This window comes from Elephas maximus, chromosome 11 (assembly GCF_024166365.1).
Source record: "Elephas maximus indicus isolate mEleMax1 chromosome 11, mEleMax1 primary haplotype, whole genome shotgun sequence".
Taxonomy (NCBI): Eukaryota; Metazoa; Chordata; class Mammalia; order Proboscidea; family Elephantidae; genus Elephas; species Elephas maximus.
Window position 1 is genome coordinate 67,219,344 of NC_064829.1, and position 18,707 is coordinate 67,238,050.

General features: G+C 41.2%; 1 protein-coding gene across 2 annotated transcripts in view; it reads right to left on the reverse strand.

Moving 5' to 3' along the window:
* ALPK2 (alpha kinase 2) overlaps window positions 1–17,551 on the reverse strand; it is a 133,293-nt gene extending 115,742 nt beyond the window's left edge. The window contains exons 1-2 of one of the 2 annotated variants that reach the window (XM_049900960.1): window positions 17,191–17,551; window positions 4,582–4,732 (exon numbers count right to left, since the gene is read on the reverse strand). The gene's annotated coding sequence lies outside the window, so the exon portion shown is untranslated. The remainder of the gene's footprint in view (window positions 1–4,581; window positions 4,733–17,190) is intronic. The other variant, XM_049900959.1, reaches the window with a different exon arrangement.
* Window positions 17,552–18,707: the final 1,156 nt, after the last annotated feature.

Below are 18,707 nucleotides of genomic sequence, written 5' to 3' on the forward strand. Positions count from 1 at the left end.
AGGGAGCAGGACAGCAGTGGGATGCAGACCTCAAATTCTCATAAAAAGACCAGACTTAAAGGTCTGACTGAGACTAGAAGAACCCCTGAGGTCATAGTCCCCAGGCCTTCTGTTAGCCCAAAACAAGAGCCATTCCCAAAGCCAACTCTTCAGACAGGGATTGGACTGGACTATCAGATAGGAAATGTTATTGGTGAGGAGTGAGCTTCTCAGATCAAGTAGACACATGAGACTATGTGGGCAGCTCCTGTCTGGAGGGGAGATGAGAAGGCAGAGGGGGACAGAAACTGGCTGAATGGAGACGGAAATAGAGGGTGGAGAGAATGAGTGTGCTGTCTCATTAGGGAGAGAGCAACTAGGAATATATAGCAAGGTGTATATAAATTTTTGTATGAGGGGCTGACTTGATTTGTAAAGTTTCACTTAAAGCACAATAAAAAAAAAAAAAAAAGAATGAATGTTGATCCAACAGTACACAGAGAACCAAGAAAAATGAGTGGTGATAGGTTGTCCTTTCATTGCTGAAGAAGTGTGGGGTTACCCTTGAAAAACATGTATGGAAAGAAGTTTTTCTGTTAACCCCAGTGCATTACTCACACCATTCTGGAGGTTCAAGCTGGTGATGAAAGCTAGAGTTTGGATTTCATTTGAAATTTTTTTAAAAAGATGATATTTCTCAGAATTATTGAACAAATACTTTCAGGGCTAAATGCAAGCAGAAGGTTGAAAGAGGAAAATCTATATACCATGTACAATTTTTAGTAGTATTTCATAACTAGCAGTGCAAATTACACACAGATGATGATCAACTGCTCTTGATTGACTGAAAAATAGGAAACAAGGGTCGGCAAACATAAAGCTGTGATTCCACAAATAGACATATGCACACCTATGTTTGCTGCAGCACTGTTCACAATAGCAAAAAGATAGAAACAAGCTAGATGCCCATCAACAGATGAATGGATAAATCAACTATGGTATGTAAACACAATGGAGTATTATGCAACGATAAAGAACAATGATGGGTCTGTGAAGCATCTCATAACATGGATGAATCTGGAGGGTATTACGCTGAGTGAAACAAGCCAATCACAAAGGACAAATATTGTATGAGACCACTACTATAAAAACTCATGAAAAGGTTTACACAAAAAAAGAAGCAATTTTTTTTTTACTAGGGAAGGGAGGGGTGGAGATAGAAAAACACTTGAAAGACTATAGGTAAGTGATAACTTCGGTGAAGGGTAAGACAGTACACAGTAGTGGGGAAGCCAGCACAACTTGTACAAGACAAGGTCATGGAAGCTCCATAGACTCATCCAAACTCCCTGAGGGACTGAATTGCTGGGCTGAGGGCTGTGGGGTCCATGGTCTTGAGAAACATCTGGCTCAACTGGCATAACATAGTTCATGAAGAAAATGTTCTACATGCTACTTTGATGAGTAGCATCTGGGGCCTTAAAAGTCTGTGAGTGACCATCCAGGATACTCCACTGACCTCACCCCTTCAAGAGCAAGGAATAATGAAGGAAACTAAGCATACAAAGGAAAGATTAGTCCAAAGGACTAATGGACCACATCTACCACAGCCTCCACCAGACTGAGTCCAGTATAGCTAGATGGTGCCCAGCTACCACCACTGACTGCTCTGACAGGGATCACAATAGATGGTCCTGAACAGAGCTGGAGAAAAATGCAGAACAAAACTTCAACTCAAAAAAAAAGACCAGATTTACTGGCCTGACAGAGATTGAAGAAACCCTGAGAGTATGGCCCCCAGAGACTCTTTTAGTTCAGTAATGAAGTCACTCCTGAAGTTCACCCTTCAGCCAAAGATTAGACAGGCCCATAAAACAAAGCGAAGACTAAAGGGCCACAACAGCCCAGGATAAGGACTAGAAGGCAAGAGGGGACAGGAAAGCTGGTAATAGGGAACCCCAGGATTAAGAATGGAAAGTATTGACATGTCGTGGGGTGTTTAACCAATGTCATAAAACAATATGTGTACTAACTTTAATGAGAAACTAGTTTGTTCTGTAAACCGTCATCTAAAGTACAATTTTTTTTTAATAAAAAAAAAAGTACAATTTAAAAAAATATATTGAAAAAAAGAAAAAAAGTGTGGCTTCAAGTTGGAAATATCAGCTCATCTGGCTTGTTGACCAGTAGTAATGCCAGTGTCTCTGCAACACTTCCTTTTTTTCTTTAAACAGCTTTATTGATATAAGATACCCACTTAAGGTATACATTTCAATGACTTTTAGTGTATTCATAGAGTTGTGCAACCATCACCACAATCAACTTTAGAATATTCTCACTACCCCAAAGGGGTAATGCTTTCACCCCCAATTTCCACCCCTCCCTCTCTCTCCACCCTCCTTAATCCTGTTGTTGCTGCTAGGTGCCGTTGAGTCGGTTCCGACTCATAGCGACCCTGTGCACGACAGAACGAAACACTGTCCGGTTCTGAGCCATCCTTACAATCATTGTTATGCTTGAGCTCATTGTTGCAGCCACTGTGTCAATCCACCTCGTTGAAGGTCCTCCTCTTTTCCGCCGACCCTGTACTCTGCCAAGCATGATGTCCTTCTCCAGGGACTGATCCCTCCTGACAACATGTCCGAAGTATGTAAGACACAGTCTCACCATCCTTGCTTCTAAGGAGCATTCTGGTTGTACTTCTTCTAGGACAAATTTGTTCATTCTTTTGGCAGTCCATGGTATATTCAATATTCTTCGCCAACCCACAATTCAAAGGCATCAATTCTTCGGCCTTCCTTACTCATTGTCCCGCTTTCACATGGATATGATGCAATTGAAAACACCATGGCTTGGGTCAGGCGCACTTTAGTCTTCAGGGTGACATCTTTGCTCTTCAACACTTTGAAGAGGTCCTTTGCAGCAGATTTACCCAATGCAATGCGTCTTTTGATTTCTTGACTGCTGCTTCCATGGCTGTTGATTGTGGATCCAAATAAAATGAAATTCTTGACAACTTCAATCTTTTCTCCCTTTATCATGATGTTGCTCATTGGTCCAGTTGTGAGGATTTTTGTTTTCTTTATGTTGAGGTGCAATCCACACTGAAGGTTGTGGTCTTTGATCTTCATCAGTAAGTATTTCAAGTCCTCTTCACTTTCAGCAAGCAAGGTTGTGTCATCTGCATAATGCAGGTTGTTAATGAGTCTTCCTCCAGTCCTGATGCCCCATTCTTCTTCATATAGTCCAGCTTCTCATATTATTTGCTCAGCATATAGATTGAATAGGTATGGTGAAAGAAAACAACCCTGATGCACACCTTTCCTGGCTTTAAACCAATCAGTATCCCCTTGTTCTGTCCGAACAACTGCCTCTTGATCTATGTAAAGGTTCCTCATGAGCACAATTAAGTGCTCTGGAATTCCCATTCTTCTCAATGTTATCCATAATTTGTTATGATCCACACAGTCAAATGCCTTTGCATAGTCAATAAAACACAGGTAAACATCCTTCTAGTATTCCCTGCTTTCAGCCAGGATCCATCTGACATCAGCAATGATATCCCTGGTTCCACGTCCTCTTCTGAAACCGGCCTGAATTTCTGGCAGTTCCCTGTCGATATACTGCTGCACCTGTTTTTGAATGATCTTCAGCAAAATTTTGCTTGTGTGTGATATTAATGATATTGTTCTATAATTTCCACGTTCGGTTGGATTACCTTTCTTGGGAATAGGCATAAATATGGATCTCTTCCAGTCAGTTGGCCAGGAAGCTGTCTTCCGTATTTCTTGGCATAGACGAGTGACCACCTCCAGCGCTGCATCTGTTTGTTGAAACATCTCAATTGATATTCCATCAATTCCTGGAGCCTTGTTTTTCACCAGTGCCTTCAGAGCAGCTTGGACTTCTTCCTTCAGTACTATCAGTTCCTGATCATATGCCATCTCTTGAAATGGTTGAACATCAACTAATTCTTTTTGGTATAATGACTCTGTGTATTCCTTCCATCTTCTTTTGATGTTCCTGCGTCATTTAATATTTTCCCCATAGAATCCTTCACTAATCCCTAGGCAATCACTAATCTACTTTCTGTCTCTATGGATTTGCCTATTCTGGACATTTCACATAAGTGGAATCAAACAATATGTAGTCCTTTTGTGACTGGCTGCTTCCACTTAGCATACTGTTTTCAAGGTTCTTCTGTGTTGTGGCATATATCAGTAATTCATTCCTTTTTAGTGCCAATCTGCAACACTTCTTAAGAGAAATTTTGGGGAAAGAGGGATGACTACACTGACTCTCTACATTCTTAGAAGAGTTACCCAAATAAGTAGGTGAAGACCAGGAAAGAAGCTTCTGTGGCTGGAAAACCCTTTCCTGAACAGAAGGCATCATAGGTTGTGGAACAAACCTAGGTTTTGTCACCTGCCAAGGATGAATCTACAGTTAGCTCTGCATTTACCTGGGTAAGGTATTGAACCTGTTTCCTCATCTGTTAAAGGGGATAATAAAGCTTATTTGTTCTAAGGATTAGAATAACATGTCTAAATTGCCTAGTTGAATCTCTTACATAACTGGTAACACTTTAACGAAAGACATCACCTGGTTTAGCAGACAATTTCCTTTTCTGCTGTGGGTTACCACAATGATTTTTTTTAAGTGATGTTCCAGTTTATGTCTAAGAAGTTCTCCTGGTATAGGTCTTAAAAGCTTGAAGCAGCCATTCAAGGCACAAGAATTGGTCTCTATTAGCCTGGAACAACAGAGAAAGAAGAAGAATCAGGAATAGGCAGAGGATATGAAATGTGTGGCTAATTGCCCCCATGAACAACTGCCTCCTTTGCTATGAGACCAAAAGAACTGGATGGTGCCCAGCTACCATTACTGAACATTTTGATCAAAGACTCCATAGAAGAATCCTGATCAAAAGGGGAAAAATGCTGAATAGACTTTGAAATTTTCATGGACTCCATATATCCTGGAACCATGGGGGGTAGATGAACCCCTGAAGCTATTGCCCTGAGATAATCTTTAAACATTGAACCAAAAATACCCCATGATATCTTCTTAAAACCAAACAATAACTTAGCTAGTAAAAAAAAATGTCTGCCTTGAGCATTATGCTGTTTTAAGATCTATACGGAATTAAAATGACAACAGGAACTCCAAAGATTAGATAGGAACCTTAAGGGGCTGTGAGTTATGTTAATGGTGGAGGAACAAGTCAAAAAAGGAGGGTGAGAATGGTTGCACAACTCGAAGAATGTAATCAATGTCACTGAATTGTACATGTAGAAACTGTTGAATTGGCGTATGTTTTGTTGTGTATATTCTCAACAACGAAAAAATTAAAAAAAATTTTTTTTAAATTCTGGTATAATATTCACCTGTAACAGTAATTTACAAGGCATGGCTCCTCCCATGCCCGTTCTTGGCGTCCGCTGCTGTTGATGGAGGAGGAAGAAAAAACAAATGAAGCTTCCAAGAATTGGGCTAAATGTTAAGGGCCTTATGTGTCATCTGTGACTCCTCCCCAGGTGACTGCTTCCTGACAGTGCTGTCTCACATGTTAAAATACTGAGAAAGGTGCAGTATTTGACTCATGTAGTTCGTTTACCACATTTCACAGCCACGGGGTACTGACTATACTCAGGAAAGGGAAAGGACAGTTCGGTCAGGACGTGGTTCATGTTTCATGTCTTCCTCTAAAGGTGAGAACCTTTGACGACAGGTTTATTCTTCTTTACTAGAGATGACTAATCAATATTGAATTATTGGTATTAGTGAGGGCACCATGCAAATGGAGGGCTTCTCAGACACCCTTGGAGAGACAATGTGTTAACTAGAAAGAATGCAGATTTGCCTTCTGTTTAGCTGTGTGATCTAGGACAAGTTTCTTTGTTTTTCAATTTTGTATTTGCTTTTAATGATACACATTCTAAATGGATACATGCACATCCTTAAGAATCCACAGAAGGGCAAGGTCTCTTGGAAGTACCATCCCTCAATCTCAGTACTTTCCCCAGAGGAAGGATTTGGTATCTTTCCAGACATTCTCCTATTCATTTATAGACCTCTAAAATATATGTAATTTTGTTGTATGTATGGTATAAATTATATATACTTGTTATGAGATTGGTTTCTTTTACTTAATAAACCTGTTGCCGTCGAGTTGATTCCGACTCATCGCAACCCTATAGGACAGTAGAACTGCCCCATACGGTTTCCAAGGAGCACCTGGTGGATTCGAACTGCCGACCTCTTGGTTAGCAGCCATAGAACTTAACCACTACGCCACCAGGGTTTCCTACTTAATAATCAGTTTTAGCAATCTTACACGATCAATCCAATCCATTTTTTAAAAACTGTTACATATTAGTATTCCATAGTGTGGCCAAACCAGTTGTTGTCAAGTTGATTCTGACTCATGGCAACCTCGCGTGTGTGTCAGAGTAGAACTGTTCTCCACAGGGTTTTCAATAGCTGTGATCTTTTGGAAGTAGATCACCAGGCCTTTCTTCCTAGGTGCCTGTGGGTATATTCAAATCACCAATCTTTCAGTTAGTAGCCAAGTGCTTAATCATTTGTGCCACCCAGGGACATAGTATGGCAGTACCACAGTTAATTTATCTGTTCTTATATTGATGATGTATAGGTTGGGTGGAGTTTTTTAGATTTACAAATGTGTTTCAAAGGACTTCTTGGTATGTGCCTTCTTGAGTACATAGTGGTTCTCTAGACTAGATGCCAAAAAATGGATTTGCTGGATGGAAGAGTATTCACAAATTACATTTTACTAGATACTAAAAAATGGGCAGGGCCTTTAACAGAGTCTCAGAATGGTGTGGTGAAGAAGGGCATGAATTCCTGCACCATGCTGCCCGGGTTTGAATCTTAGCTCTGCCACTTACTAGCTTATCATTCTCTGCCTCAGTTTCCTCATCTGTAAAACTACGATAATAGTAGTTCCTACTTCACTTGGTTGTTAGGAAATTAAGTGAGTCAGTATGTATAAAGCAATTCTCAGTAGTATAGAAAGCCTTACATAAGTGTTAGCTGCTATTAGTGGCTTTGGGTTTAACTTCAGCAAAATTACAAAAATAATATCTTTCTCTTAAGTCAGTGCAGAACAAGTAAGAGGCTATAGAAGAATTCTTTGAACCCTGAAAGCCCTCTAATGATGCCAAGTTTTATTTTGGCTAATCTGTTTTTTTTTGTCCCACAGATACCCTGTGGCTGACTGCTGTCAGCAGGAAGCCTGCCATCAGTTTGAAGGGTCTAGGGAGCACTGGTGGCCCACATGCAGATAATGGGTGTCCGCTCTTCTGGAGCTGCCAGGAAAGCCAGCAGAGTGCTTCATCACTGGGGATAGGAGGGATTAGTTCTGATTAGCCAGTCTAATTCAACGTCAAGTGCGTTCTGGAATTTATCATCTGAGTTGCTGTGGATTTGGACACCACACCCACTATCACTTAATCCCCAACCCCATGTTAGTGAGGGGAAAGCAACCCTCCCCCAAGATGGGTTCTGGAAATGGGGAAGGAGGGCATGCTGGGTGTCAACTAACAGGTAATGAGTGCCTACTATGTGGGCACTATCTGGGCACTTCATATACCTCTCACATTTGGTCCTCACAGCAAAGCTACCGTGTTGCTGTTCTTAACGACTTGGAAGCTTAAGTAACTTCAGACGGTTAATATAACAAGACTAATTCCCCATGGCCTGCAAAGGGCAGAGCTGGGAAATGAGTTCCGGTTTGTCGAGACCGAACAATGTGCTCTTCCTTGAGTATGGTTAGGGTTGCATGTGCAACATAGAGGTAAGAAAATAAGCACATGAAAAGATGCTCAGTGTCATTAGTCATGAGGGAAATGCAAATTAAAACCACAGTGAGATAGCATTTCACACCCACTAGAATGGCTCCAGGAAAAAAGACAGCCAAATATTGGTGAGAATGTGGAAAGATGCCAAGAATCGTTGTTGCTGGGAGTGTAAAATGGTACAGACATTCTAGAAAAGAGTTTGGCAGTTTCTTAAGAAGTTAAACTTAAATTCTACTATGTGACCCAGCACTTCACCCCTAGGTTCTACCCAAGAGAAATGAAAACATATATCAACACAAAGAATTATACACCAACGTTCCCAGTAGCATTATTCATAATAGCCATAAATTGGAAACAACCTAAATATCCATCCACTGCTGAATGGCAAACAAAATGTGGTATAGCCATTCAATGGAATACTACCGAGCAATAAAAAAAAACAAACTACAGATACATGGGACGATATGGATGAAACTCAAAAATATCTTCCGTAAAAGAAGCTAAACACAAGAGACCACATATTTTATGACTTTATTTGTATGAAATACGCAAAAGAGGCAAAGCTATAGAAACTGAAAGTAGACTAGTTGTTGCCAGGCCAAGGAGCATGGGGGAGGGACATGTAATAACCATAAATGTGCATGAGCGTGATGAAAATGTTCTAAAACTGATCTGTGGTGATGGTTGCACAACTTAGAAAATTTACTTCAAAAAAAATCACTGAATTAAACACTTGGAAAAGGTGAAATATATGATATGCAAAATATGCCTCAATCAACTTAATTTTAAAAAAAAATAGGAGCAAGAAGGAGATAAATACTTAATGATCACTGTCATGGATTGAATTATGTCCCCCCAAAATACGTGCTGTAAATCCTAACCTCTATGCCTGAGGTTATAATCCCATTTGGGAATGGATTTTCTTTGTTACGTTAATGGGAGGTACCTTGAGTCAATCTCTTTTGAGATATAAAAGAGATTAAACAAGCAGAGGGGAGATGGGATAAGGCAGAAAACAAAACTTTTGGAGATCTCCAAGGAAGCAGGAAGCAGAAGCTGAAGAGACAAGGACCTTCCTCCAGAGCCAACAGAGACAGAAAGCCTTCCCCTAGATCTGGCACTCTGAATTTGGACTTCTAGCCTCCTAAACCGTGAGAATAAATTTCTGTTTGTTAAGGCCATCCATTTACGGTATTTTTGCTATAGCAGCACTAGATAATTAAGACAAGCACCAACTGTATTCATTGAAGCACTGATTATGATAGCAAAAGTTTGGAAACCCATTGCCATCGAGTCGATTCTGACTCATAGGGTTTCCAAGGAGTGGCTGGTGAAATTGAACTGTTGACCTTTTTGATTAGCAGCCGAGCTCTTATCTACTGTGCCACCGGGGCTCCAAAAGGTTGGAACAACCTAAATGTCCACAATAGGAAGATGGTTACAGTATATCCATACAATAGATTTTTTTTTTTTTTTTAACAGCACTGGTCATGGGAAAGAATCAGGCAGCTATGTATGCACTGATATGGAATAATCTCCAAGATATATCGTTAAGTGAAATAAGCAAGGCATAAAAGAGGGTTCAGAGTATGGTATCACTTTTACAACACACACAAAAAGAAGTATGCTTCCCGTACACTTATTTATATATAGAATGCTCTGAAAATACACAAGAACCCGGTAACCTGGTTGCCCCCAGAGAGGAGACCTAAGTGTCTGGGCTAAGGATGGGATACCAGTCGAGGACCGTGACTGTCTCTGCGTATCCTCTGAGTATTTTGGATTTATACATGATACCTAATAAACAATCATGAAGATGGTGCAGGACTGGGCAGCGTTTTGTTCTGTTACACAAAAGGCCACCATAAGTCGAAGCCGACTTGATGGCAACTAATAACAACAACAACCTAATAAACAAATAAAATTTTATTTTTAAATATTAGCAGCGAGCAGCTCTATGTGCCAGACAGCGCGCACCCAGCACATAATATGGGGAATGCTGAGCTTACTTGCTGCTGTTCTGGATTTGTTTTGATTTTTTTTTTTTTCAGATGTAATACAGTCTTCCTCCCATTGGTATCCTCCTCTCCTCTGACATTTAAAATATGTGGCGGTTTCCAATTCTTTAATGGAGGACTAAAAAAACAGCTCAAGTCTTCTTGAAACCTGACAGAGAGTTTAGTTTCCTCCCTGACTTTATATTCGAGAAACCACCTGAAAAACAGAGAGGCTAAGTAACTTTTCCAAGGTGGCACATCTTGTTAGTGGCAAAGCCCAGGTTTCTTGATTCTGATTTTCCAGGTTTTCTGTTGAAAGGTGCTTTCCCCTGCCTATCTTATCCTTGTCCTCTCTCAGGGTAAGGACAAAGAAGAGAAGAACATTTATGATGCTGTAAATGTATACAGAGTTGACGATAGTGCAATGAAACGAAATTCCATGAGCTCATTAAAATCACTTTGGTTTGAACTTGAATTTCATAGGCTGACTGTCATGTCCAGTCTAGAAATGTTTCATCAGGGTCTGGCTAAGAACTTTGTGTGGCAAAGAAAATCCCCCTCTGGCTCCTCCTGCTCTTGTCCTTCAACAGAATGACGTGCTGCCCAATCCTGCTCCATTGGCATCATTGGTTGCAGATTGGACCGTTGCTATCTATAGGGTTTTTATTAACTGATTTTCAGAAATAGGGTTTTTATTGACTGATTTTCTGGAATAGGTCGTCAGACCTTTCTTCCTAGTCCTCCTTAGTCTAGAAGCTCCAATGAAACTTGTTCAGCATCATAGCAACACACAAACCTCCACTGTGCATTGGAGGGGTGAATCAAACCTGGGGCTCCCATAAGGAGGGCAAGAATTCTGCCACTGAACCACTACTGCCCCCATTATCCCCCTTTGGAGAATGTTTTTAAAATATGAGTCTAAGAGGTGAAACCCTGTGGAGTTTCAGCCATCAACCAGTATGGAGGGGCGGGGGCGAAAAAACCCAAACCCGTCGAGTTGATTCCGACTCATAGTGACCTTGTATGACAGAGTCAAACTGTCCCATGTGGTTTCCAAGGAACACCTGGTGGATTCAAAAACTGCCAGCCTTTTGGTTAGCAGCCATAGCTCTTAACCGCTACACCACCAGGGTTTCCAGTGTAGGGGAGGACCTGGAAAATCTTAGGTTCTCTTCTGTCTCATTCCCTGCCATATAATCACCAAGAATAAAACCGACTCTGGGTGTCATTAATTGAGCCTGGACTTATTGTGAAAGTCAGTTGTGGGGACCTGGGAAGAGGTCCAGGAGAGAGTGTCAGTCGTACCTCTGCTCCACTTTTTCCTTCATCCTTCAACCCAGCCAGCCTAGGAGAAAATTTCTTGTATATGGCCTCAATTTGCCTTATTTTCTGAAGAATTTTTAAATCTTTTTTCGTAAATAAAGTGTACTTTAGGGACAAGGAGCACCCCATTTAATGAAAAGAGCCTTGAGGGATTATACTGTGTTCAAGGGTTTATGCCATTCAGAAGCAGGACTATTCTCTGAGAGAATATTTTAACTGATATGGGTTTAACTTTAAAGCAGGCTCATACTAAATATTTAAAGTATGAACGCTTCCTATGGCTAACCTTATGACTAAGGGAAGAGACGGTATGACTTTAGAAGCCTTTCTCCAAAATATCTAAAATCTCCTACAATGATCGTTACGCTTGGCCCTCCTCCGCAACTCCACCCCACCCCTCACTCATCTTGCAGCAGCAGCCTGAGACTCGGCTTTGGTTGACCACAACCTGTACTCCTTCGTGGGCTCTGATTGGTCTAAACTGACCCGTACTCTGAGCTCAGTGACTGGTTCACTAACCAAGATCTAAGCCAATCAGCACATCGCATTCCCAAAAGGCGTTCAGCGCAGAGATAGGTCTTTCACTCTCTCCTGAACGTGAAAAAGAAAGCAAGCGGCCCTAGGAGAGGCTGGTAGCCATCTTGAGACTGTGTGAAAGCTTGTCTGAGGGTGAAACCAAAACAGAGAAGAGCAGAGTTCAAGAAACGCGAGAAATAGAGTCAGGGGCCAGACTAGACTGCTTGTAAATCCCCGTTATCATTTAAGGTAGTTGGGGTTGCATTTTTTGATACTTCTGGAAAGCACCCCAACAGCGCTCACATCCTCTCTTCCCCAGCCAATGACCCCTGAAATTCCCACTACTGACTCTCCATTCCAGATTCCTATGTCATTCATGCCTTTACGCAGTTACAGACAGATATAAAAGCCTTAACGATCAGACGGCTTAATCAAAGAATGCTTCCGCAAGAAAGAGCAAGGCAGAACGGTGGAAAGCCTAGCCCAATGAAACCCATTTCTTTGTTTCTTAATGATTTATTTTATTGTGTTTGATACTGTCGTCGAAAATGTACAAAGCAAAACATACGCCAATTCAACAATGTCCACATGTACAGCTCAGTGACATTGATTCCATTCTTCAGTTGTGCAATCATTCTCACCTTCCTTTTCCAAGTTATTCCTCCACCATTAATATGAACTCACTGCCCCCTAAGTTTCTTCTTTAACCTCTCCAGTTGTTGCTGTCAATTTTATTCCATAGAGACAGCTCTTTTAAAAAAAGAGCACAATGCTCAACAATCTTTACTAGTTAGGCTAAACTCTTGTTTGGCAACCAAACTCATTTCTGATTTCCATAAATACCCTATTTCTTTCTGTTCTCCATGTTTTTGTTTTGTTCATTTGTTTCCTCTACACCGAAGGGCCACCTTCCATTTCTGTATGTTCAAATACCTCCGATTTCAAATCCCAGCTCAAATGCTAGCTTATCCTTGAAACCTCCTCTGATATCCTCAGCTGGAAAAAGACAGCCCCTCCTAAGTGATGGACGGCTCACCTCAGTGTACCCTCCCCACTCTCTGTGTATCTTCTACACAAATGTAGACTGTAAGCTGTTCGCCTGCAGGATATGGTCTGGCTTATCTTTGGTATTCACCACTCCACTCTCAGCTTGTGGCTGGGCCTTCGATCTCTGAGTAGGCATGTTTAGTGATTGAAAAGAACAAATAGTTTCCTTCAGGAACTGCAGGCAGAATAAATGGCTAGAGCAGTGGTTCTCAGAGTGGGATCCCCAACCAGCACCATCAGCATCACTTGAGAACTTGCAAGAAATGCACATTCTTGGGACCTTCAGAATCTGAAACTCTGGATGAGAGGAAGGTCTTAAACTAGTGATGGAAGAGAAAATGGCCTGGTCACCTAAGAGTAGGGTGAAGATCAAGGGATTAGTAGTGCGTGTGAGCTGTGAGGTGGCAGATATGCGGTAGCAGCATGGAAGGGTCAGCCCTGAAGTGGTATAATGTCGTAAATCCAGAACGGAAAGTCTTGTCAACCTGGTGTCCACAGCCTCCCAGGCAGTTTCTCCATTCAGGCCCTGCCATGTGGGTGTGAATCTGCAGAAACCCCAAGGACAGCACTAAGCGTTTTAAAATGTTCTTTCTTTCAGGTAGGGTGGTTGTCTATTCCTTCACTTTTGCCAACCGGAAGATGGCTCAGTCACTTTCTCCCAGGTTTCTTTACATTTCTGCATTTTCCTTTTGGCAGAATTAAGGCCAACATAACAGGGCTCCAGGTTGCTTCTAGAATGTGAAACTACCAGTAACTCAAAGAATTTGTCAAGCTACTTGGATGTGCCTGGGCAAAGCTGTGGAATATCTCAGTACAGACAACGAGAGACAATAAGAAAGGTGTCTGGTAAGATTCTTTGGAGGTGTCCCATGAGCCCTGCTGGTGATTCTCATTTGCCCCCTCCGGTGCCTAACTTGCCTTCACTCAGAACAAGGGAGCACTCTGTTAATTGTGACCCTCCATCACTGGCCTCCCATTCCAGCCCACAGTGTGACTCCTGGACTAGGAATGACACCACTCCTGAGATGGCATGCCCAGCTCCTAAGTCTGCTCAGCGCCACCAATAGCTAGTTGATTTCAGAGTTCTTGCTGCCATTCCTACCCCTTCACTCTACAATGTCTGTATTTAAGCCAAAAGAGAATCAATGCAAAGCTCAACTATAATCTTTGAAGAAAACCTAGGCCTGTGCCTTAGTTTTCGTAATAATCGCAGACATTATCTTGTAGGTATAGCTATACCCTTACCTTCCATTCCTATAGATTCATGAAAATTCATTTAAATATGGTATTGATATGTATTCAAATACATATTCTATACCCTTGCCTATTCTAGATATTTCATGTAAGTGGGATCATACAATATTTGTCCTTTTGTGACTACAGACCAAGGTCTATTAGTGGTTATCAGGGGCAGGCAGTAGGGAGGAGGAAAGGAGGACTCAATGCTTAGAGCATACTGAACTTCTGTTAAGGGCAATGGTATAATTTGGGAACAGATAAGTGTGATGGTTAGACAACATGATGAACACAAAGTACACTGTACATGTACAATGTATATGTAACGACTGTCGAAATGTCAAATGTTTTGTTCCGTATGTATTTACCACAATTTTTTTAAAAAGCATTCTCAGATGAGTTTGATAAACCTCTTATGGCTCTTTTTATATAACAAGCACACCATCAACTATTTTTAGGCAAAAATATTTTCCTTATTTATCGTGGATACATTCTAAAATATAGTGAAACCTGTGAGAGCCAGAACTCAACAGGATTGCCTTATTTTTCTGGGTCTTGGAGGTTTTCCACTTTTGACAGAGTGCAGTCTTTCCACTTTTCTACCAGTTGTTTTGTGGAAAGTATTTGAGCTTTCCTTCTCTGACACGTTTCCGCCTTACACAGGTTCTGGCTTTTGCACGTTTTACTATATAATACTTTTTTTTAAAGTTTTATTCTCAAACACACTGTTTTCTAAGTACAGAATTTTCCTCAAAAAATCTAACTTTCTGTCAGACTTGCTAGTCTGGCAGAGGCTGGAAAAACCCCAAGAGTATGGCTTCTGGACACCCTTTTAACTCAGTACCGAAGTCCCTCCTGAGGTTCACCCTTTAGCCAAAGATGAGACAGGTCTATAAGGCAAACAACAACGCATGTGAGGAACATGCTTCATAGTTCAATTATGTATAGAAGACTACATGGGCATACCAGTCCAAAAGCAAAGATGAGAAAGCAGGAAAACTGGGAACCCAGGGTGAAGAAGGTGAGAGAGTGTTGACACATCGTGGAGTTGGCAACCAATGTCACAAAATAATTTCTGTGTTAATTGTTTAATGAGAAACTCATTTGCTCTGTAAACTTTTATCTAAGACACAATAGAAAAAAAAAAAACAACTAACTTTCTGTGCTGTTTTTGTTTAATCACTGCACTGATGTCAATAATGGCTAGTTTTTATTACTTCGTACAGTTTGTATTATGAAAGCATTCTGAAGTGTTAGCGAAAAAAGGAGAGAGCAGGTTTTTAATTAGCCAAGGGGACAAACTAACTTTTGCTGAGAAATTACTATGTGATGAATACTTTTGGTGTATTTACTCTTCTAATTCCTTCATCAAGCCTGTCAAAGTGGATACTTTTATCTTCGTTTTACAGATAAAACCAGGGTTCAAACAGGTTGAAAAGCGTGTCAGGAGTTGATTCCGGATCAGAATTAAAAGCCTGTGTCTTTTTCTGCACACCATCCTATTTCCTGTCACATCCGCCCAGATTAGGAAATTCACCAGCACCCTCCTTAACCAGCTGATGTCAAGCAGATTGCAACTCATGGCAACCTCATGTGTATCAGAGCAGAACTCTGCTACGTAGAGTTTTCCATGGCTGATTTCTCAGAAGTAGAGCACCAAGCCTTTCTTCTACGGTGCTGCTGGGTGGACTCAAACCTCCAACCCTTCCATTAGCAGCCAAGCTTGTTAACTGTGTGCACCACCCAGGGATTCCGCACCCTCCTTAAAAACCAAAACCAAACCCACCTCGGTGGAGTCTATTCCGATTCATATCAATCCTATAAGACAGAGTAGAACTGCCCCATAGGGTTCCAAGGCTGTAAATCTTTATGGAAGCAGACTGTGGTTATCTTTCTCCCACAGAGAGGCGGGTGGGTTCAAACTGCTAACCTTTTTGTTTAGCAGCTGAGCGCTTTAACCACTGCATCCCCAGGGCTCCTGCCTCCTCCTTACATAGGCTGATATCAACATGTAAGCATGCACAGCACTATTAAAAACTGATTAAGTTGGGAGGAGAAAAAAAAACAAAAATGCTTCAGGTGATAAAAAAGAGGAATTCTATCCTACCTAAAAATCTTCTCCAAATTGTGAGCGAATGTTTTATAAAAACTCAAAAGAGCAATGGAATTTGGGAGCTCCAATACATTTAGTTTGTTTTAAATCTTGATTTCAAGTATCTGAACATATTTATTAGCCTCCAGGGCCTTTTAATATAGGATGTGTCAATATGTCAGTTCGGAAGTTTGCTCACAACATCCTGAGTTTCAATTCAGAAACATCACAGCCTAAATGTTTGTTCAATTTACCTTAGCTGGTCTGCTGTTATAAAATGTCTCACACATGTTTGGAGCAGTAAGACTGAATTGTCATTCCTGGCTAATTCATCTCCAAAAATGAAAGCTAGCTTTACTTGAGGTAAAGGGTATAGAAAGGAAATAATGAGAGCAGAAGCAGCTCTAAATGCTGCTCTTTCATCTACTTTTAAATGATTGCCAGATATCTGTAACTTACACCTTTAATCAGTGGTTTTAAAGTTTAGATTTCATGAAAGCAGAACTTGACAGTGGCGCCATTTTATCAATGGATTATTTTTTCTTTTTGCCTTCAATTTTTTTTTTTAAATCTATGTAACAACTCGATCAATGTTTGCATCAGCCATTACGAAATGTCTGATAGCTTTTCAGCAACTTGCATCACCTATATTGTCAGACAAGATATCGTGATGTCTACACAGCAAGTGGAGATTTTAAATCATCACTCAGATAAGCCAAGTAAAAGGAATCACTTTTGACTAAAATACTCAAATATTTCAGGGAAAAGTATCTGGGGTCTGAGTTACCTCCGTTTTCCACGTTACTTAACAAAGGTAGACCAGCCTTTGCAAACCACTTCTTGGAGTCATCCTACAGATATATTCTTTCTAATTGTTGAGACAGCCATGCTGTGAAAAGAAACTATTTTAATTATTGTCCAACAAAATAAAGAAACATTAAAAGGAAACATAAATAATTTTCAAAAAGGGTCAGAACGAACTTCATCTAAAAGGCCATGAGAATTTGGCCACTTAAAAATATTAGGTACCCGAATATCCCATATAGCCCCTATTGTTTCCTCTTGTTCCGTGTCATAAGGAAGCAATCTGCTCTGTTCCCTATTGCAGAAAATGTCAACAGCTATACAGTTAAAGCACAGCCATTCCTTATGTAAAAACCGAAGTCGCCATACTTACTTTTCAGTACCTTGTCTGAGAGCCGTTATAGGAGGGTGGACTCGGTGTGGGCTTCCAGGGCTGTGTGCGAGGCATTAACTGGGGGTTCAGTCCTGGGACAGAGATTCAGAGTTGGTACAGGGCTCGGGGTCTTTTCCACGAACAGGGCAAAGCAGAGTTGGGTCTGTTTCCAGAAAAGCTCCGACCTTCCTAAGAGGGAAAATTCTGTGCCCGGGGAAGTTCTGGAAGAAGAACATTTTTCCCCTGCCCTTGAATGAACTAGGTCATTGCTGAAGCTGGAGAATATTTTTTAGCATCACTGTGATGAAACTTGAGGGCTGTTTCTGCAGTAGGTGTGACGCTTGTTGTTGACGCTGGGGAGGCCCTGGCACAGGGGCCTGGTGAAATGCAGCCCCAGCGAGCTGATGAAACCCAGACGGCTGGCTGTCACTGACCGAGCACTGATCGGGAACTCTCTGCAGAGCCCATGCAGGACCTCAGGTTCAGCTGCTCACCTCTCAGAAAAGTAAAACCTGGCTGCTTAATGAAGTGATTAAGGCAGGAGTAAGACAACCAGTTCTCATAGCTAGGGGATCAGACATTTGAAATATACGTAGGAAACCCATGGAGGGTGTGAAGGGGAGGTGAAAATAAGAGTCATATGTTGTTCATTTTGAACTGGTATGATAGTTGTCCTCGGAAGTTCTCTGAGAAAAGCAGAAGCCACAGCGAGGCAGGATCCCTTCCTCCCCCCTCGCGGCAGTCAACCTCCCTCCCCACCCCCAACACAGTCGTCTCTCTCTCCATGCTGTCTTTCTTTTATACACTACACAAACACACACACATACACACACTCTCCACTCTCTCACTCACACGCACACATACACTGTCCACTCTCTCTCACACACATACACTCTCTCTCTCCACTCTTTGTTTCTCTTATACACCACACACACACACACTCACACGCACACGTCCTATTTTCACTACAGTAGTAAGAAAGAAGGGAGGGAGGCCTGAAGAAATCCACAGAATAAATACCATGGGCTCTGTGGCTTCAAATTGTCAAAGATCGTTCTTGTTGGCAAAGTAGATTTTGTAATGTGGGTATTTTGTTCATTGAATTTTGTCTAAATCCAAGAAAGAACACAGAGAAGCCAGAACTATCATTCTGTAACTACTGTGCCTGGCTACAGAAGTATTTTAATATAGATAGCCCCCAGCTTAGAAAGAAACCTCTTAAGACTCCCCAGAGACTGCTAAAATTAGCACCTCAAAGTGGGTGACTTTGAAAGGGACCTAACTGTAAATATCCACTTTCTACTATAATCCTCAAAAGCAAGTTGTTTTGACACAGCACAGTGTCTACATCATGATACCTTGGTGGACTGAAATTTTACACAAGAAAAAAATGACTATCTATAATGATTAAATATAACAAAAGTATAGGGTTGATTTGCTCCGTCTTTCACTTTTATCTTCACATGAGAAGAAAATTTTTGAAAGGTAAGAGGCTCTAAAACAATGACTATCTCTTT